At 38.0% G+C, this 23,295-nt stretch overlaps 1 protein-coding gene and 1 long non-coding RNA gene across 8 annotated transcripts in view; one reads left to right on the top strand and one right to left on the bottom strand.

Moving 5' to 3' along the window:
* The window catches only part of Ntng1 (netrin G1), a 337,637-nt gene that overhangs the window by 293,103 nt on the left and 21,239 nt on the right, over positions 1-23,295 (top strand). The gene's annotated exons all lie outside the window — the stretch shown is intronic.
* Positions 21,299-23,042, bottom strand: LOC143442106 (uncharacterized). The gene is made up of 3 exons (XR_013110031.1): positions 22,772-23,042; positions 22,239-22,279; positions 21,299-21,521 (listed from the first exon to the last, which is right to left on the bottom strand). It is a non-coding gene; the product is annotated as an uncharacterized LOC143442106 (long non-coding RNA).

The following is a 23,295-nucleotide window of genomic DNA, read 5'->3' as shown; positions in this document are numbered from 1 at the left end:
TAAAAAGAAAAACACAAAAGAAGAAGAGGAAAAAAGGGAAAGAAGGAGGAAAAAAAGAGGTTTTCAGGATAAAAATTATTTTAATGAAAAGGTCACCCAAAAAAGAAGCAAAGGGAGTTTGAGAATAAAGAAAAAGTTTCAACTAATAACATTTTGAAATCAGAGGTCACAGCCATGTCTCAATAAAACAAAGCTAAAAAGAGCAAACAGAAATTAATGCTTCTTGTAACATGTGAAGGGTTAATTTAGTACCAGCACCAAAAATACTGGATATATTTGGAATATTTTCAGACAAATAATAACGTGAATCTCCACATTAGAATGAGTGGTTCTAGTGATAGTTATGCCATGTTCCAGAAGGACACAAGCAAGATACAGTAAAACGCCACATTATTACCTTAAGCTATCAATACTCACTTTTTCATTGCTTATGTTATGTGAAATCACATGCTACATACAAAAATAGGTTCTGGAAGGGTTTGAGCATTTAAGAAGAGACCCATTTTATAGGTCCTGATACAATAACTGTCAAGATCATTAGCTTTCAATGCAAAAGATAATGGTATCTTGCAGACAGAATACAGTTTTTCCTTCAAAAAGGGATAAACAAGAATAAGACCTGCTTCAAAAATATACTTACTTGGATTGAAAAAAAAAGTACAGGGCAAGACAATGTAGACTTGGAGTATAAATTAGAAAGATCAGACAGTGAAATATTTTTAATCAAGATGATAGACTGTATGGAAAAGGCATTGTGAGAGAAAGAGTATATTATCAATGAAAGATCATTTGAAAGGGAGTACTGCCTTGCATAAATTTAAAACTTTTAAGTGCTCTTTTACCTTCAAACACAAGTTAATTAAATTGTCAAACTATTTAATAAAGCAAACAATATGTTCTGCCAAATTGTTCACATATATTGATGAGAAGTTATCATCAAAAAAGTGAAAGACGTTATGTGTTTTTGTTATTGTCATTGCTACTGTTTTGGGTTGAGTTTTTTGTTTGTTTATTTGTTTTTGTTAGTTTTGCTTTGAGATGGGGGCCTTATGCTCCCAGGTTGGCCTTAAACTTAATCAATCTGTAGCCCAGACTGGCTTCAAACTCAAGATAATCTTTCTGCCTCATTGTCCAAGTACTAGGATTATAAAGATGACCATGTCCCTATTAGCAGTTCTTTGTTTGTTTATTTGGTCAGTTAGCTGGTTGAATGACTGGTTGGTTGGTTGGTTGGTTGGTTGGTTGGTGTGGTTCATTTGTTTGATCATTCATTCATTTTGTTTGTTTAGTTTGTCCTTAAGATGAGCCCTTTATCTAGAACTGTAGAGCCAGTATCAAGATGAACACCAGCAAAGCAATAAATGCCATGAAGGATTCTTTTTCATGGCCAAGAATAGAAAATGTGACAGACAAACATGCTCATCAACTTCTTGACCCATTGTGGATCTGGAAGGTGTTCCAAATAGAGTAAAGTAATACGGGAGAAACAGAACAATAAAAGAAGGGATATATATATATATATATATATGCATCTTTTCAGAGAATAGGCAGACGTTTTCTAGGAATTCAGGTACTGCCTCATTTTTGTTTCTTGATTGGTTCTTTACATTTGTCACTCTGACAATTGTCAACTGTCAAGACACTGTGGTGTATGTCATTTAGCATCCAATATAAATTATAAGAAAGTAAGAGTTGTCTAGGCTACTGGCAGTCATGTTAGATCCAGTGCACCTGATAGGATCCTTGTCCCCAAAGGTAAACCAGACTACATTGGAGTAGAGTACACACAGTTAGGAGATAAGATGACAAAGACACCACTGTCACACAAAGGAGTAAAGGCTGATAAAATCCCATGCACTGATATCCAATCCATTGAAAAAAGCTTCATACTATTTTTTGATAAAATTGATAAAACTGTTTAAAATGTAGGTATAAGAAAAATGTGTCTTTAAAAATCTAACTTAATAATTAAGAATACTACTCACTCATGTGCTATATGTTCACACTCTGATGCACATTAGGCTAAAAAAAATTAAATTGTAAAAGCCTAGGTGTTAAGGAACTGTGGGAACTGTTATTTAAGTGGCAAAGATGCAAAGTCCCAAAGGAGTTAACATAGTTTTAGTTGAATAAAGGCCAAAGGTCATGATCCCAGTAAAACATACTGCATACATCTAGTCTTTATAACACTTCCATCATAGCAAGGCAGGGATGCAGGACAGCTGTTCCCTTGGTAGAGGTGTTTTTCATGTGAAGAGTTGAAGCATATTGGCAAACATATAATTTGGCCGATTACAGATGTCAGCCAGTGTTTATTACTTTTCTCATTGCTATGACAAAGTACCTGACAGGAAGCAATTTAAGGAGGGAAGGAAGGAATTATTCTGATTTATGGTTCAAGGGAAAGTATTTTCTCATCATAGGGGAAGACATGCAGCAGGGACAGGAAACCAGCCAGTCACATCACATCTGTATTCAACAATCAGAGAGGCAACAGAAAATGTGAGCGAGCTGCAACACCTCAAAGCCTGCACCAATGAGTCACATTTCTCCAGTTAGGCTCTACCTCCTGATGGGTCCATAACCTTGCCAAACAGTGCCACCAGCTGTTAGTTTTCAAACACATGAGCCTGTGTGGGACATTTCACATTCAAACCAAACACAGCCCATTGAGGTCTGTGATAGATCAAGTAGACCTGTTGGTTAATGGGAAAGAACAAGAAATGTGGGTCAAATGAAAGAGGTTGCTTTCAACTCACCAATTTCCAGCCACAGTATTCTCTAGCTATATGAGGTACACTAAGAAATGACAGATTCTGTGGTCTGTGAGAAAGTTCAAACAGATGATTAATGTGCCCTTTCTAGTAGTGATTCTGGTTGGTCTTGTGTCAACGGAGACTCTAGTGAAGATGCCTCAAATTTTCCAACTTTGACATTAGATCAAGCCCATGGGGCAGAGGGCAAGTATGCCCAGAATGTCAGCCCAGGTATCCTTAGGAGACATGCTGGGCCACTCCACTGTCTTCCTCTCTAATTATTATTTACTTGTCTATCCCAGGCTTTTCTTTCAGGATACTCATGTTTTGATCTATTTTTTTCCTAGATTATTTTTTTGATGATATTTCTTCCTCTCTCACAACTCCTTCCAGATCTTCCACATCTCCATATCCACTCGACTTCATGGTCTTTCACTCTTCTTGAGAACAAACAAACAAACAAAGAAGTCAAAAATCAAAGCAGAATCATCATCTTCCAGATTACTGGTGTTTTTAATCCTTTGAAAGTCAGCTACTAGGGATTTATAAAACTCCCTTCATTCTATAGATAGCTTTTGATCCCAATTCTTCTGCTACCATAATTCAGGAGTTTTATTCCTTCCTTTTCTTTCATTCTTTTTATTTTATGGAGATTAATTTCTGCAGGCCTGACAACTTGTGATCCTGGAGATATTAGGACGATGTTTCCAATTGGTTCTGTGAGATGAAGATTACACCTCCCAAGACAAATACCTTGAACCTAACTTGTAATTTTTCAATTGCCTCTGGTTGCTGCCTCTTCCGATTTGCTGTGTTACATTAAAATGTCCAGTTCACATTTCACCAGATGACCTTACACGTTGAATCTGTTGACAGGAAGCATGTCACCTTAATGTGGATGTGTCTGTCATGCTTGAGAGCATTTACAGTCCTAGACAGCAGGTTCTACTTATTTAACTCTTGTATCTCTACCACCAAAAGTTTCATTTTGTCAATAAAGTGAATGATTCATTGGATCCTAGCTTTTAATTTCCTTCCCACTAACTTGAATGTCAGTGTCATTTCCCTTGCTGAGTACCACACACAGAAGAATGATGAACGGTAAATATCCTGAGAGGGCTGCTGCTACTCCTGCAGCCCAGCTTCTCTGAGTGGGAAAGCAGTGCTCTTTAAACAGACATTCCGTGCCTCTCAGAGGTAATTGAAAAGAGAAAATATTAGGAAAACAGAAGCTAGAAAGTGGCAATGTATAAGCATTACAAATATGCTGGGTCTTCCTCCAGGGGAACAAGGTTCATTTTGTCAGCTAGAAGAGAAAGCTCAGAGCTGCCCCCAGTTGTGAAATTTCTCCTGATTCAGCAGTCATGCTAAGAGCTGTTGCTTTCCAGCTGCACTTCTTGTTTTTCCCTGATATTTAACTTTGATTTGGAGTTGTCAGACAAGGCCCACCAACCTCTACCATATCAGAGACCTGGGGCCACCCCTGAGTGATGAGGCTAGGGCATCAGGGATTATGCTGGCTGTAGGAAGTGCTGGAACTCTCCACGTGCTAATGGCTCTATTCAGTGAAGCCATGAGAGGCAAATACCGACACAGCTAGCTTGGTGGGAGTGAGTGGTTCTGAATGTACTCATACTCGGTATAGGATTCTATACTAAATGGATTCAAAAACTGCAATTTTCGATTTCCAAAGGTCCACTTGTGACAAATACAGATACTGCACAATGAAGAGAGCAATTTCAGGCATTTTCAACATCATAAAAACATGACTCCTAGCCAGTGGCTCTGGTACCTTGTTCTCAAATCAAAAGGAGCCCTCAGTTCTCACCTGCAAAGCAGACCTTAAAATACTGACTTGGAAATCCATGTTGGATTTTTATCTTTGTTGGACAGAACATTGAGACTACCAAGTATACCCAAACTTAATAATTTCATGCTACCAAACTATCCAAGATAAACAATAAAGGTCTGTGCGCTGTCACTGCCATTCAGTTGCATGGGAAGAAATACAACAACCAGGTCCTGTCTGACAGGTGATCAGAAGGGCAAGTGGAAATGAAGACTGGAGCTCTGCCTTGACTTTGAGTAGAATAAATATAGGGTCTCACCCTGGGCCATTCTTTACACACTGCTGAATGCATGTTTGAAGCTGTGTGTGAATGAGAGAGACAGAGACAGAATGTGTCAAAGTCTTATAAAGTTGTGTGTACAAAGATGAGAGCTAAGAAGTGTAAAAACTCAGCCCAACAACAACATGGCCACCCAACTTGAAGTTTGTAGGAGAAAATTGTCACTAGAGAGTCAGTCCTTAGCACTAACTCATAAATATAAAACTGGAGCATTGGTACCAACCATAGCTGGGAGAGTTTTTGCTATGCAGATTATAAGAGTTAATACAACTCATGAAAATGAGGTTTACATTTGAAGTCGGGGATTTTTGTAAAGATCTCTCTCTCTCTCTCTCTCTCTCTCTCTCTCTCTCTCTCTGTGTGTGTGTGTGTGTGTGGTGTGTGTGTGTTTTGTGTGAGATGGTGGAGGGAGAGGGAAAGTGAGAGGGAGACAGGGGAAAAGCAAGGGAGGACAGGAGAGAGGGAGAAAAAGAGACAGGGGTAGAGACAGCACAGTGGTACATGAGTTTTATGTGTTCAGATATCCGAAGTTGGGATATCCTTAGGTGCCAGGCCTTACCTTCATCCTTGTTTGAGGCAGACATCTCCTTGTTCACGATAGCAGAGGCCAGGCTAACCAGCTGGAGAGTGTCTTGGGGTTCTTCTGTGTCTACCACTCATATCATAGTAGAATTGGGTAGGAGGACTGAGATTATTGGCCTGTGCTGCTACATCCTGGTTTAAGTGGATTCTAGAAATTTCAACTGAGGTCTTACTTCTTGCACGCCAAACACCGGGGTCAAGACTGTTGCCTCTGGGTGTAACTGCTGCTATGTCTCTGCCAAGTATGACATCACGCACCTCATCATCTCAGTGCCACCCAGGACACAGGGGCTTGAATAGTCAGAGTGCTTTCAGTTCCCAAAGTTGTATGATCATGAAATCTGATCTGTATGTGCACATCAATTTCTGGTAAGAATAGTGATCATTTTAAGATAATAAAATTGTATGAAGCCATTTCTGTGTGTATAGAGAACAATCATACATTATCTTTTTCTACAAGGGAGGTAAGCGTTTTCCTCATTTTGTAGATGGTAAAGATGAGAATTTAAGGGGTCATTTTTCAGTTGAACACTTTAAGTAGCACAGCAGCTACTAGTGACTGTTGGTGGTCATGTTTATTTTGTTTTTTTATAAGACTTTATCATTTTTACTTCACAGATTGAGAGAGAATCTGGTGAGTTCTTCCAAGGGATCAGCAAACTTTTTTTCTAAAGATCTAAATAATCCCTATGCTAAGCTCTGTGGGTCATATAGCTGGGTCCCAACTACTATCCTTGCTGAGAGTATACATCTCAACAACACTCACACGTGGAACATGATGACGCCCAAGGAAAATTTATTCATTGAACTGAAATTTGACTCTTACACAAATTACACATGTCAAAAATGATATTCCTTTTCTTTTTAAAAAATTTTTATTGGATATTTTATTTACATTTCAGATATAATCCCCTTTCCCAACCCCCCCCCCAACCCAGGAACCCTCCATTCCTTTTCATTTGACTTGATTTATTTTAAAAAGTATAAAAAACAATTCTTTGTTCATCATCCAAGTGAAAGGAAAACAGCCTGAGCTTTGCCTTGCAACCACAGCTTGATTTATTCAAAATTCAACACAGTTGCAAACAAAGCAACAGAGGGGTTATCACATAGATGGAGAGAACATATAGCAGGAGTCAGGAGACATTCTAAGAAGAAAGACTTTTCATTAAAACCTTGACATGCATAAGGCAGAGGGTTGATCTAACAAGTTCATATTTACAAGGTCCTAATTGACCTTAAGGAAAAAAAATGGTTAGGATTCCCAGAAACATGAAAGCTTTGACCATTTAATTTCCAGGACGAGATCACAGACATGGTCGATACCAACTGTTTAAAGGCCTTAAGAGTCAGCCAAGCCAATTTAGCATCAATTTAGTACAATCAGCAGCTAATGAAAGAGAAGTCAGGGTGGCCATAATATAATCAGGACTGTTCATGTCAGAGGGAAGAATTATTCTGCTGTGTATTGCAGGAAAAGCCCATCACCTTGAATATCAGCAGAAAGCATCACTAAGATAAAATTACACTAATAATCCAGTGTTCCAATGCCAACAACATAGGAAAAATACATGTAAAACATGTAGATAATATAGGAAATTTTTTTACCATCACCTTTAATGTTGCTAGTAATTATCCTTAATACAGTGCATGTCAGTGTTGTGAACTCATACTCTTTCTGCTCAGATTTCTTTTTGAGTGTGACTGAGCCTATTAAACCCAAGACCTTTTGAATTGCCCACAGGAATGATTCCAAGACCCATCCATATTCAAATGCACAGATGCTTTTCACCCCATCTTTTCCAAATTTTCTGCTTTTAAGAGATACGTGTGGGTATCTCTTAAAATGTGGGTTCATGTGGGTCCTGAACAACTGGAGCAGGGGCTACCCCAAAAGCTGTTGCCTACATGTGGGATATGTTCTTCTAGTTGGGCTGCTTGTCTGGCCTCAGTAGGAGAGAAAGCACCTAGCCTAGCAAAGATCTAGACGTGCCAGGGTGGGAGGATACCCAGGGCCATCCCCTGGTATGGGAGGACAAGGGGAAGGGAGAGGGGGGAAGGTTTGTGGGAGGGGGTGTCTGGGAGGAGGGCAGTAGTGGGATGCAAACTGAATATGTAAAAAGAATTAATTAATTTCAAACCTAAAAAGTAAATGAAAAGCTCCCAAACATAAAAAAAGAAATATGGTAAATATTTAGTTATTCATTGTTGAAAGGAATAACAGCTTATATACACAATGGATTATAGCAGTGGGTATCATTCAGGTTATCAAAAGATCACTCATGTTTTTATAATAGATTAGAAATAATTCCACAGTAGATTAGAAATAATTCCTAAGATGTATTTTAATGTTATATTTTGTCTTTCCTAGTTCTTAACTTTGTGGTGTTAAACCAGGACAGTGAACTTACATTTTCCAACAGTAATAAGTTGTGAAACACCACAAAATGGCAAAGAGGCATTGCAACTTCTTTTAAGAGTTACAATTAAACCTTCGAAAATGTGCCATTACATCTATGAACTTAACTCATATGTTAATGTTCTTTATCATAAAATCAATTACGTGGACAATTGTGTTGCTCATGTGACTTTAAATACAACACCGCAGAGTTTTGTGGGTCTGTTGCATGGCCACCTAGTGACTGAGGCTCCTACTGTGACTTCATGCAGCATGCTGCTGCTGACTCAGCGTTTTTCAGGACAGGACAACATGGAAGTATTCCTTGAAATATTGCACTTATAGAAGTGTACTTTCTAACTAAAATAAAAATTAAAGATTCCTAAAGGATCCTCAGATATGTATGTATATAAAACAAGAATTCTATTTAATTATATTAAACTATAAAAGCTTTTTATATGCTGTGACTTCATTTTGAAAACTTCATATATATACATACATTCATACATATGTATATTCATATAGAGAGACAGTTTAGTCATATTTACCTCCTCTGACCCAGAACCCCAATGTATCCTTCCCAACTCCATATCTTTTTCTTTTTTTAAAAAGATTATTGTTCAATTAGTGTTTTCTATATATACATGGTTGTAGGGGACATCCACCAGAGCATAGTCAACTTGCCAGAGACCACACCCAAAGAAAACTGACTCTCTCTTTACTATTCGTCATCAACTGTCAATTGCTCCTCATCTGACATTCGGATTTCATGTGCCTCCATTTTTATTTCATACTGGAATGTTGACTCTCAGGGTGAGACCACAGCTGCTATGAGTTCAGAAGAACAATGGTCCTGTCACATCCAGAACTCTCCTCTTCAGTGTCTGTTCATAAAATCTTTCTATCTCTCTTTGGCTAGCTTCTCTCATTAGGGGTTTGGGATATAATATATATGTCTCATTTATGCCTTAGCACTACGTGTGTGTGTGTGTGTGTGTGTGTGTGTGTGTGTGTGTGTGTGTGTGTATATATATGTATATACATATACATGTGTGTATATATATGTATATATATATTCTCTACATGTGGACAGTAATGAGTGAATATCTGTATAACTCACTGTCTACTACACAAATGTTTTTCTGATAAGGACTGATAGCTGCACAGAGATGCTTTTAGAGATATGTATTTAGAAGGGAGTTCAATACTATATTTATTTAGCAAAATGTAGTAGTGGGCTCACCTCTAGACCCAGAAGCTTCCTACCCACTGGTTCTTAGACTTAGTATACATGTATGAGTTCCTTCTTCAGTTGTGGCTCTTAAGTCCAATAAAAATGCAGTTTGTTACAACAATCACCTTCAAGCTATTACTGTCGTGTCTTGTAAAGCTGATCAACAAAAGCTTTACAAAGCTCACAGGGCTCAGATCTAGGTATGATCATGTTTTTTCTCACCCAGAATACTATATTATTATTAGAATTATTAGATTATTCTTAAGGTTAGGTGTTGGGATGGAGAGTTCCAGGACAATACCAAATTTATTTCTCCCAGTCCTTTAATCAAAGTGTGTGAGGTCTTCATCAATAGGGACTTCCTTTTTAGTTCCTATGAAGATGAAGAACAATAGTCTGTTTTGCAGGTCTCTGATACCCACCCCCCCCCCCCAGCAACAAGACAATGTGAGATATCAGACACCTGACACTGAGATTTTTATCTGGCAATCTATAGCTTCTGGAAGGAGCATTAAACCCTTTGTAGGGTAATTCAGTATGAGCATATACAGTTTATAAATGTTGTTTCTAAATGGCCTTTTCTCAAATATCGCTTTTCCCTCTCCACTCTCCCTTCTTTCTAAACCTGTCTTCCGCCTCCACTTATAAGCTCTTCCTTCACGATTCTCTGTCCCCTCTTCATTTTGCTAAACTGTCTCAATTCTTAGGATGAAGGAAATTAGATTTCACCTGATAGAAGCATCACATAGAGCCATATTAATACATTCCTTCAGATACAACAAAGATTTGATCATGCTATACAGGAAGCACATGCATTTATTAAAAACAAGGTTATAATAAATTAAGGTTATAAACAAGGTGATCAATTTCTTACAGAATCTTGTGAAGTATTTTAATTCTCCTCTCTGGCAAACTTATCTAGTTATTGAGTCTCTCAAATCATTTACTTTTTGACTCTTGCATTATGTAGAAAAAAAAATAACATCGTCTTGATTATCAGCAAAATGCTCTTTATAGAGGAAATTTCAGTAAAAGTTTACATATTTATTCACTAATTTAAAAGGTCATTTGATTACCAGCTATTGAAGTCCTCTTGCATGCCAGGAAGTACAATAACTTTTGCCAACCAATGACAAATAAAATGTGAGTCTTGCTCTCCAAAGTCTGGCAAATCAAGAAGAACTTCAGTCAAGTAGTGCTTCACTTTTGCCTGGCCACAGTCAGAGGAAATGAACTTAGGACCACTTTCTTAGCTTATAGACAGTCCTGACACATATGCTTAGAAGTTTATCTGAACTGGAACCTTACAGAGTTTATTTTAGCCATTTTTAAGTCATACATTAATTATCTTTATTAATATGGATCATGCTAATAAGGACCATGTTTTTTTTCGTTGCTGTCTATGTGTCAGCCATTTATAACCTGTGTAAGGTACATAAAACATACCTCACAAGTCACCCTCATTTTACAGACTGATGACAGCAGGCTCAGAGAAGCTGCATACCTTTTTCAATTCAGTCAGATCCACCTTGATATTCAAAATGATGATTGGGCTGCTCTAGAAAAGGATACAAGTTTGGTTCCTAGCCCTAGATCCAGCTGCTTACCACCACCTGTCACTCTAGTTTCAAGAGATCCTGCAGCTTCTTCTAGCTCCCATAGGTACATTTATACACGTGGTTCATAGACAGGTATGCTTGTGTGCTCATACATGCACAATAATTAACAAAATAAAATGAGCATATGATCCTTCAATCAGTAGATGCACATGGCTGGGGAAATATTTAGAAACAGAATATCAGGATTAACCACGAGAGAGAGAGAGAGAGAGAGAGAGAGAGAGAGAGAGAGAGAGAGAGAGAGAGAGAGAAAGAGAGAGAGATCTGTGGGTGATTCCTACTCATATTAAAGACTGAGAAGTAGAAAAGTATGTATTTTAAACTCAAGTAGAGGTTACTATTCTTAAGCCTAATATGTTTTTAGCTGTCATTACTATTGTTTTGTGTGTGTGTGTGTGTGTGTGTGTGTATTTGATTTCTGGTGTTCATAGAGTAATGGCAGTTAGAAAATTGAGAGAGTATACATGCTTGGGAAACTTTAGCTAAAGGTCAAGGGCTCCTTTGCTCCTCACATCATCAGCCTTTATCAGCATGTGTTGTACAAATCCAAACCATATTAAAATAAGGAAAATCATGAAAACTTAAACAAGTGGCCTATTTGTTTTCTTTCATCCACATAATTTAAGAGTGTTTAATATTTGATAGGCTAATAATAAATATTTTAATATGGTATATTGCATTTGGTTATGAATATATCAAAAAGAAATACAAAGTGAGCCACCAAAGACAAACTTTTATTGAGAACATGAAATAGAACATAAAATTTGATGGCAATTATCATTTAATCTATTCATGTTTAGAAACATATTGAAAGAGAAACACATAACTCAGTTAATTGTTATGAATTATTAATTGCTCATTTGAAAAGCGATGAACAGGACTGTACTTGTTGAAAATCTTTCTTTCTCAGTGACTTTAACCTTTATGTCATTGGTTTTATGAGAACAAAGGGGGAAAGAATGACAGCAAGATTCGTGTCTTCCCAAACTAGAAAGTGACAAGACACTAAACATATCAGTAACTAGACAAAGGTTAATCAAGACTGGAATGAAATAGCTACTACAACCCCCTCTCTAGCATATTAAAGTATAATTTGCTGGGACAAGCCCAAGGCATCTGAATTTTACTAACCACCCCCCCCCAGTTGATTGTAATATGTGGTCAGGATGGAAGACTATATGTTTAGTGTTTATATATTCTTTGAAAGACTTACTCCAGCCCTGAGTCAACTCATGACTGACAGAACCCAAAGTGAAATGCAAGCTGAGTCCCAACTTGTCAAAGTAGTTTGAGTTGGAGATAAGATCCGAGCACAGTGGATTCCAGGGCCATCTCACAGACCATGATCAGCTCTAGATACTTTCTAGAATGATAATGGAGAATTGCCTTATCAGACATCACTGGGAGGGGATGCAAAGCACTGGTTAGCCAAGCAGACTAAGGTGCAGAATATGTTAATATTTTAAAGTATCTAAATGAAATAGCCTCTTCTTCCTAAAAAAATGTTATATATTTCTCCTGTGGTACTAAAAAATTTCAAAACTGGAATTCTTTTCACTAACTAAATCTAGGGATTTATTGGTTGATGTCATCACCATAACTACCATAATTGTATTACTGCTTTACAACTGGGTTTTCTGAGGGGGACTGAAAACATAAGCTATCAAAATTCTGTCATCTTAACATATATGATCACTAATATTCTAAGTATATATGTTGTCTGGCTCCCAGTTACCATTTTAAAAATTAACATCTTGGTTTCTTACTTTTTCTTGATAAAAAATTTCTATGAAAGGGAGAAAACAAGTACCCATAAAGAAAAACTATAACATGTAACTTCTCGAATACTACTAATGACTATTTTTTCATTCTTCACAAATTTGTTTATTCTCAATTTGTTTTATAAATAAATGGAGATATTAAAATGCATTCACACATGTATTTTGATAATAAAAAATAAGGGCTTTATATAGACTATGCCAGAATATTAAAGATGATAAACAAAGAGTATAAGCAACTTTGATTAATAAGCCTAAATTCTTACAGAATCAAGGAATATTTTAATTTATTATCATTGCATACATGTTGAAAAAATTGAGGCCTTATTTACCCTCAATTTGCTCATTAAAATGAAAATTGAATAGTGGAATCAGTGGACATTTGTGACAGTTAAAAAACACAATGCATTCAAATATTTAGCCTGGTTTCTGACACACAGTAAGAAGATTTAGTGAGACAGCCTAATTGTACAACATGACATCTACCTTTGCAGATTCGTTCACAATGGTTTGGATCAACACACTTAAAGAAACAATCAAGTTCCAAAGAAATGAAAACAAAATATGATATATGTTAGTCTAGTTTATTTCTGAAAAAAATGAAAGTCTAAAAAACATGTGTGAGATTTAATTAACAACCATTGTGCCTTTTTGTGGTTATTTTAAGCTGTCATTGTCACCTATAAATGCAGTATTTTATCTAGTAGTTTTCTCTAAAAACAAGTGTCCTTCAGCTTTTTCAGTAATAAGTAAATAAAACCCTTTATTATACATTTTTATCCACTGAAATACACCCTAACCTTAGCAGCAATTCCTTATCAATTTTAGCATCATTCTGAATCCTAGAAATTGCACTCTAATGCTAAAATGACTGCCTGCCAGACATGTCTTGAATTATAAGGTATCCCTATACACACCAAAACTAGTCTCAGCTCTCCCATGGGACATAAACCAATTTTTCAGGAGTGATTTTGGGACAGTTGCAATCCTTTGAGCCGCCATCAGACCTATTGAATACATGCTATTTTCAGCCTAGTGACTATTGACACCCTTCAGGATTTGTATGTCAGAAATGCACTCAGTCTCTTGGGGTTTTTTTTCCCTCAGAACTCCTCAGGAGACATTCTGCAGTGTTGTTTGGCTATTCTTAGCAAGTTCATGCTATGTGCTATTTTTTCGGCAGAGTTAAGGTTTCTCCTCTTATTAGAAAGGGCCTCAAATTGAGACTTTTACTTTGAAGAGAATATGGTTGTTTATTCTTATAGATCTTTAAAAATAGCATGTGTAAAAACTTAACCACATCTCATGCTGTCCTTGAAGCGAAGTTGAATTTTCATAGTGAATCAAAAAGCATTAGTGATGGAGTATAAGTTTATAATTACTGTGGCCTTAACAATGGCACTCTCAGCACAGAATGTGAAAGAGATGTGGAAGCCTAAATTCTGAAGAGGAGGAAGAGTGACAGCGTAACTGCATTGCTGTCACCTGCAACAACTTATACAGGTCACACTGTCAGGGATCAGCTACCTGTGTTGACATAAAATGTTCTCTTCCGGTATACTTCACTACGGTCATATTATTTAACGCTTTGACATTGTCTTGGTTATTTTTCCCTTTTACTGTTATAAAACACCATAACTAAGGCAACTTATAACAGAAAGCAATTGATTTCAGCATTACAGTTTCAGAGGGTTAGAGTTCATGACCACCAAGCACAGCAAGCTCATCTGAACACTACTGCAAGCTCATTTAATACCCTCTACCCATGCCCCATTGGTCCCAGAAAAGCATCTCTTCTAAACAGCAGTTCTGATTGTCTGGCATTATCTGCACCAGCAATCCTTGGTCTCTCAAGCAGTCCTCAGTTAGGTCCTCCTGCAGGAGATGCTTTTGTGGCTGCATGACACCCAGCCTTTACATAGAGGTGGCTTGCCTCACTCTTCCTGCTATAGTCAAGTCTTTCAAAACTTTAAAGCCCACCTCCTCCAACAAGGTCACATCTCCTGATCTGTCTCAAATACTTCTACTGATTGGGGAGCAAGTATTTAAACATATGAGCCTATGGGGGGGCATCCTTATGTGGACTAGCACGGAATAAATGTACTATAGTCGCTGAAAATACATGTTGAGCGAAAAATCATCAAAGGAGAGAGAAACAATATTAAGGGCACTACTCTGTAAGAGCAAGGTGGGAAAGATATGCCAATCAATAGACAAGTGTTGGTTGACCCCTTGTGCCTTGCCCTACTGTAAACACTATATAAGAGGGAAAGCAAGTTCAACACAAATCTCCTTAAAAGAGATTTTTAAACCTGAGGAGACTGGAGTAACATGCACAAAGCCCTAGATATACAAGGAAATTCGGTACTATTCTTGGTCTACTCCGAATGTTTAGCTTTATGACATAGTGATTGGAATCCTGCCCATTCCCCTTGTTCAATGTATACAGTAGAGAAAAATTATGACTTATCAATCCTGAGAATTCACTTCTCAAAATGGTAAATTATACCTCATAGGGCTGTGATTCAATTGATATCAAATGCCTATACACTACTGAGCACAATTCCTGGTATGTAATCTGCTCCATAAGAAAACATTATTAGTTATATCATTCTGCTCTAAGCAGATGTCAGGAGATGAGCTTAATGGACAGTTAGGAAGGAGTCACAATTCTCAGCTATCATTGTTAAACCTGTAAGTTCGGATACCGATAATAAGTGTTGGCATTTTAATAAGTGTTGGCATTTAAACCGGGTTTGTAAGACAGTTACCTATGAGTGTCCATTGTGGGAATGTAGGAGGTTGCTGCTCATGGACAGTGTCCCCAACATGGTTGCCCTAATGCAGAAGTGTCATAGAAATAAGGACTTAAATGTCTTCCCTTCCCTCATGAGATAGCAGGCATCACAGAGTTGTTCTTCTGTTCCCAAGAAGTTTAATGAAGTTCTACTGAGTACATGAACACTGAGCCTCACTTTGGATTGGTATTTCTTTCCTTTGGGTCCCTGGAGTGAGAGGATGGACCTTCCACTCACTCAGATTCACTCCCCTAAGTGTAACTGCATATCCTTAAATGACAGCTAGCACTAACCATCTACAAAGGGAAACAAAGAGTTCGCATCTGTGTCCCATTTTAGATTCAGATTTTATTTTGTGAAACACCACCATCAACTGTGTTTGTTCTTTATAATGCAAGGTAAAAGTAGTCTGTTGTTTCCCTGCCATCAGGAAGACAGGAGCCACCTGGTCTTAGCTCCAAATTTAACACCAGTACAAAGAAGAAGAAGAAGAAGAAAAAACATGTGCCTTTAGAGCATGGATTTCTGTCTAAAACTTCATCCAGACTCCAACAGTCAAAAGGACACTGCAGGCATGTTTGCTTTCATGAGAAGACAGGAGTTCACTGGGGATCTTTTCTGTCCCTCAGCAGGGTCCTAGTTTCCAGCAACAGAATATCATTATTCACTGAAGAGTGTACTTGAAAACATCAGCAGAGATCATGACCAAAGCTCCCCCAGAGAGAATTCAGTACAGCAAAAGCCCTATTTTCCTCCCTTCAATGTACTTTAAGATTTTCCTGCTGACTACGTCTCTCCTTTCAAACTGCCACGATGCTAATAAGAAGCAAAGATGAATGCCAAGCAGAAAAGTGTGTGTGTGTGTGTGTGTGTGTGTGTGTGTGTGTGTGTGTGTGTGCTATAAATATCTTATACATTAAATTACACTAAAAGATATACCAGTAACAAGTGTATCATGGTCCCTTGTTGGGCTTAGACCTGTCACAAATATTTCATTTAGTCTCCAAATAACCCTGCAAGGTGATCCTAACACCTAACATATTTATTCTATGGATAAGAAATACAAAGTTTAAAAAAATTATTCTCCAAATAACCCTGCAAGGTGCCCCTAACATATTTATTTTATGGATAAGAAATACAAAATTTAAAGAAATTAATTTGTTCAACTAATAAAACCAAGCCACAGATCTGACTCTTTGTCTCATATACCAAGAAAACTCAATATATGAGTTACAAACTAGATCCATGTCAAACAGCTGTCCTTTGCAGCTGAGAGGAGAAGAGAAAACAGTGTTCTGACCACAGTCCAGCTTTCACTAGAGCAGAAACCATGCTCAATGGTCATTAGTCTTAGTGCCCATGAGCATGAGAAGCAGCGCATAACTCAGAAAAGAAAGGACTTTCTGGCTTAAAACAAGTATCAATGACAAGTATTAAAAAAAGATTCTATCTATTTATCTGTCTGTCTATCTATCTATCTATCTATCTATCTATCTATCTATCTATCTAATGTCTGTGTGTCTTTCTTTCTCATCACTTTTTCTTCTGCCAGTAATCATAAATTACTTAGTTTACTTAGTACCTTATGTGCAGTGAACTTTTTTCTTTCTCTGACTCAACATATAAGGCAATGAACACTTGCACACTTGAAACACACACCTTACACTCAGATGGGCAGCTCTCAAAGGCTCAGGTGTGTGCAGAGAAGAGATTCTGTGATGCTGTGTGCCACTGAGAAGCAAGCAATGGCTTGCATACAGGCCTAGTTGTTCAAATAATGAGGTGTCATTCTGAGGATATGTCAGCTCAAGCCCCGCACATCTATTCACATGAAAACATCACCTGAATTTTCTGACCAGTTGTTCATGTCTGTCAAAATTTCAAATAAATTAACACCAAACAGTAGACCATTTGGCAGACTCTACAACAATGACCTTCAGAAAACAACACCCCCAAGGAAAAAGAAAAGTGTGCACATAAGTAATTACATATAGTTAATCACAGACTTAGGTGTTAGGAATAAAGACATGCCTATCTACTAGCATAGCTATGGCAGACTTTTTTTTTTTCTGTCTTACTTAGTTTTCACTATGACCCTACAACAGGATATCATGTTTAGCATTTTAAAATGAAAGAATACTAAACAAAACAAAAAAAACATAATTGAAAACTTGTGCAAAGTCATGAGATGTCAAGAGCAAAGAATAAGCCTTGGAAATTGGTGCTCTCCAATTCCACAACATTGCATTCATCCTGGAAGTTCTGTGGACAGAGGGCTGTGCTTTGACAGTTCTCTGAGCATCAGACACTCCCATGGTTACTTTTAGAAGGGGTAATTTGTCAGTATCCACAGCGATGCCCAGCAGCATATTGTGGAGGTCCTCGGGACTATGAAACTAATGCTCAATGGTGGACAGAAAGATTTCCATATCTTCTAAAACAACATTCTTTGTCAACAACTGAGTTAGTCCTTGTGGAAAGTAATAAATCCCTGATTCACTGTGAGGGTCCAATATTCTCAGACCTCCAGGGCAGCCGCAAAGTGACTTCTAGGATGCGGCTCTGTGGTGACATGGAAATTAACTGCTGTTGCACTATAGCCATTCCTGTGAAATGAGGTGACAGCCCTGAGTAGCATGGCAGGAACAATATGTGGAAGAGCCTTTATTGTGGCAGCAGCTTTCACAGTGCATGTCCATCTTACATGGTCAGGCTCCCTCTGTTGCCCTGGAGACAAGGAAGGGCAAGAATTCTCTTCATCATCAAATCATTAGCTGCTGGTCACAGACACACTGTCTCAGCTCCATGTCCTATGCTTGTCATCTGGTCTAGAAGGGTTTGTGAGGAATAAAGATGGTTTGATAGGCTGGCTGCAAATACTAAAAACAAGATCTTTGTAAATATGGACTAGTCCTCCTCAGTCGGGTTTAGAAAAATTTGCCAGTTTGAGAAAGGATAGGAATGTTTCTTCAGACAAAGATAGGGTGACTCACTCTGATGGGAGACAGGCCAATTCATGTTCATGTGAGGTAGATGACTAATGAGAGACAGGGCTATGAAAAGGGACAGCAGGAGGCACCCTGAAACTATGTGTGACTTTAAGTTGAGTGAACAGCCCTGCTTAAGATAAAAGACTAAGATAACAGGGTGACCCACAGGAATCTCTGGCACACTCCAATGCTGATTGGATAAGCTACAGGGTTTCATGCCTGCACACTACTTGGTTTCACAAAATTAAAACTCCTTAAATATCTAAGCGATTTCTCTGTGTGTCCCTGGTGTGAAATTTTGAAGTGAAGAATACAATTGGACACATGGAGTGTCAGCCTTATTGTAGATACACATCTAATTCTGGAGATTCTGGGTATATAGGATCACTCTTGCTCAGGCAAGTGAGTCAAACTTCTTTGTTTTCTGGAAAGGAAAGTGAACACACCAGAGGGATAAGTCAGTTTGTTTACTGGGAATACTAGCTAAAATTGAGGGCATCCTTTGAATACTGTGCTGCACTTCAACTCTGTCATCCTCAATAGGAGTTGAAGCTTCTAATCCAGGGTTAGTGACTCTATTAGGGTTCATGTCAGTCTGTATATGACTTGATTTGACTACGCAATTGCCTACTTAACATCATACAAGACTCTAGACCCCAGCTTGGATGCCATTCCTGTTTGAATGGGCCATTGGTTCTAAGAGATTCCCTATTTAAAGAAGCCTCCACATGATCATTCTGGAATGAAATATGATAGGTATGTGGAATTAGACACTTGGTATTATACTATAAAATCAATGTAAACATGAGTAAATGATTATCTAATAGAATTGCTACTTATAAGTCTATGAGTACATGTCTGACATTCTTATATTTGATGTTCTATTAAGCTCAATACATACAGGATTTGAGAATATTTTTTAAATACCAGGATCAATTGGGATACATATGTATCTTGGGTATTCATGTAATAATCTGATAAGAACATAGGTTTATCTTGACTTTGTTTCCTTGTTTTGAGTGATCTAGAAAATGCTATTCATTTTTTCCTCTTGTGATAATTTATTTTTGTTAAAATTTTTGTAACAAGACAATCCCAACATTCTTTTAAAATTATTACAGCTTGAATCTTACATAAGCCTCCAGAATAAATTATTTATGTTGGAAGACTTATGACATTATTGCATAAGGATATGTTTGCCACCTAATGCATTAGAAAATTATGAATCTCCTACTTTGCCATAATATTTCACAAAAAAGCAGAATATTAATTTCCTGCCATTTGTGTGTTACAAGTGTCATGAAGAAATTTCTCTCAAGACACTTCTTCATTTTGTATCAGAGAATCCTTATCTATTGAGAAGACTGCATTCTCAGTGCAATATGTTTTAGCCCATTAACAGAAGGCACAGTTTTTCAAATACTAGAAAGTGCAAATCTACACAATGGCAACATATTCTTTTCTTCAAGTTTTGAATTCTTATTCACTGAATGTGAGTGTCATTGAGTGAGACACATAGAACAATAAAGAGCTGATTCAGAATCCCCTGACTTTCAATCTATTAGTCAGATTAATGGAACACATTGGTGCCACTGTTAAATCTCTCCAATGGCAATCTTCTAAAATTAGGGACTGCCAGTCTAGGGGGAGCAGAAGAACTCTATATCATTTTAAATTTAACTTCAGACTACTCGGGAGCTGTTAGAGGTGATTAAAGGAGATTTCCAGCCATTGTGTTCAGCCCAGTAGTCTTGAAGTTCAAAAGGTAAAAAGCACTTTTCACCATAAATAAACTGAGAGACAAAATTATTTTCAATGAAGTTTCAATTTCAGTGAAAATAAAGTAGGTAATTACGTTGGCTATTATTGAGGTCACTACCTTCATTGGCCATCTGGTTTAAGACTAAAAAATAGGTATCATTTGAGACATGGACAGAAATGAGCAGTGTCCGTTGCTTCCTTTTTAAAGTCCTGTAAATTCAGTTAATTCATATATTAAGAATCTTCATGCAGCAATTACTGGGGGGAAATGACCTAATGTTCTTTTAGAAGCTGAATAAGTCAGAAGAGTAGGGACAGGGGAGAAGGAAAGAAATATGTCATGTCTTACCATTAATTATCATTGCCACATTTCTATAGTTACTGTTTTTCATATGATGGTCTGTCGCATAAAACTAGTGCAGGCCAAAAGAAAAAAGGGTGGACCTGATTTATCATTCCAGTTTCTATGTTCTTCATATGTGGGATCTTATACTTTATTTTCAAACTAGAAACATTATTCCCTAGTAAGGAATAGAATTTAATTTTTTTCTAATTTTGTTCTACTGTCTATCATCTTAGAAGAGATCAAAACAATATAGGAAATTGTGTGGACACTCTTTTAAGTCCTTTCCAATGCACAGTGGCTATTCTATGTTTATTATTTTCTTCTATATTCGAGAAATGTCATTCCTGAATTTTTGTATATGTGTTGCCACTACCTCTTATTGCTAGAACATATCAAAGGAGAAGACGTTCCATTTCTTTTCTTTGTCTTCCTTTGCAACTTTTCAAAGACATAAGCATATTGTTCAAAGAGAGCAAGAGATGCTTTTAATTTGATTTGAGTCTTTTACTTTAGGGTAGCTTTATTCACATATCCTTTGTTTAAAAAGGAAAAATCCAGGTTTTGTTGTGTTATATTTTGCTTTCCTAACACAGAGGCCACACGCTTCAGGTTATGCTATTCATTCGGTTTCAAAATAGAACACACACTTTGTGAAGGTCTCCTTTTCTGAGTCCACAGTTGAGTTGTCCGATAGGCTTTCAAAATACCCTTGCTGGTGAACAGAGATGTCAACCTAAAAGCATGCGAGTAGGAGCTGGGGTTGAAGCAAAGCAGGCTAGAAAATAAGTTGCCAGGAGGGTAACAGAAACCTGTATTTTCAAGCTTGAGGTTATTTCTATTCAGTCAAGTGGTTAGGAATTATTCACACTCAAGATTAATGACTCCGTACAGGTGGAGGGAGGGCCGAGCAGCATCCTCTGCAATTGCTCCTGACAAAATCCATTATGCGGCGACTCTTATTCTCACAGAGAAGTGGGTGTTAAAACATCACTGGAATAGAGTCTGAAGCCACCAACATGGCACAAAGAGCTCTTCCAGAGCAGGGGTTGAGGAGGTAGCATTTTAACACAGAGCTGAACAGCTGGGTTCTACTGGCAGAGTATGATTTACTTGAGTATTTTCTCTTGGGGCTGGAAAAAAAAAAACCACAATCACAAATCAGACGCCTGCCCTACCTTCAACTATCCAGGTGGACACTGGAAATTCAAATTCAAATGAAGCTATTCTATGACTCCCTGACCCATAGCCATACCCCCACACACACCCACACCCACACCCACACCCACACCCACACCCATAGACACCTCTGCACTGATTTGACTCTGATCCTTTCGACCACTGAAATATTATCTCTTGACCAGTGAGCGCAGAAAAACACTTTCCTAGGCCAGGAGATAAAACCCTCTAAAAGCAGTACTCGGTGCAAAGAGCAGGTATGCAGGAACAAGCAGAGACTGCTTACAAAGCAAGCAAGCAGTTGCAAAGTCACAGATGGACAGTTTGGTGCTTGTCACAAGCTTCATGACCATGTGAGTGGTCTAGTGCCCAGTTACTGAGCCATGCTTGCTTCCAGTCCCTCACTTCTGGTCCCCTAGCCTACTTGGGTCATTAGTGGCTTTGTTTACCATGACACATGGTTTCTTTTCTCTCAGCTCAGGAAGAGCAAGCTGATGTCATGTCTACTTTCCAAAAGATAATATTTCAGCAAGCAGGACCAATTTTGCACTTTGGAATAAGCTCGGCAATTAGATGACACAAAGAAATCCAATACTTTCCTATTTGGAATGTGAAATGATTCCCTCCATGTCTAGTGGTATAAAATTGACTTCTTACAAATATTTACATACCTGGCATCTTAGCTATGAGACTTGAGAGAGAAGTTTCATCCCTGTGTGAAAAGAATAGCTCTGATTACTAAAGAGTTCCTTCCCACAGCACAATACCCTCTAGTGCCATGTTATGCCAAACTAGAAATTAGGAGGCAGGCCAACCATGGAAACAAATGCATAAAACTGGCCATCCATCACCAAAGAATGATCTCTTCCCTGAGGGAGATTTTCTGCTGGATTGCCAAGTGCATAATATTCCCCTGAAGCAAGTTTGCATATAAGAACACCACTGCAACACGTATCTTGAAACTTAACTAGCAGGTCTCAAAGCCAGAAGGTTGGAAGAGTTTAGCTAAGTGTGAGGTAGATGCACAACTAAAATCCATCAGAAGAGCCTCAACAGAGCCCATTTTCTCCGTGCTATTTTAAGTCCTTAAAAGTGTGCTGAGTGGGACAACCTTCATTTTAATCAATAAATATGCAGGCAGCAGGAGCTGTGTCAGCCACTGTTCTGAATACTGGGGTTAGCACCAGGAAAGAGAGACACAGACCTTGAGCTTGAGATCCTGGGGAGATGGGGAAATCACTTGGTGTCCTCAGCAAAGTTCTCTGTAAAAAGAGTATCGCATCAGCAAGAGACCAAAAGTGTCATAAAGAGATAGACTAGAAAAAGTCTGGAAGATGAGTACTCCAGAAAGAATATTCACCTCCTGCTGAAGCCAGAAGTCAAGATTGCCCCCTCTCATAACATGGAAGACACCAAGTATGGCTAGAGAGTGCTGAGGGGAGGTGGAGAGGAGATGGAGGGAGGCAGGCATTGCATTCCTCACTATCTGTGAAGCTAGGTTGAGAGGTGTGGATTTTATTAATAGTCCAGGGAGTCTAGCAAGAGAGTGGCATGCTGTGGACATTTCCATTGAAAAAGAATAATCCTGAGCATTATAGCATTGTGGACAATAGATTTCATGTGTTGATGGGGAGGCCAGATATGAGGGAGTTAGACCAGTTTTCTAGGCAAGAGGTATGAGCAGGCTGCACTGAGTTAAGGGTAAACCAGGTAATGAAAGCAGGAGCC

Source organism: Arvicanthis niloticus, chromosome 4 (genome assembly GCF_011762505.2).
Source record: "Arvicanthis niloticus isolate mArvNil1 chromosome 4, mArvNil1.pat.X, whole genome shotgun sequence".
NCBI lineage: Eukaryota > Metazoa > Chordata > Mammalia > Rodentia > Muridae > Arvicanthis > Arvicanthis niloticus.
Note: the sequence above shows the minus strand (reverse complement) of the source record. Positions and strands in the feature narration are given on the sequence as shown.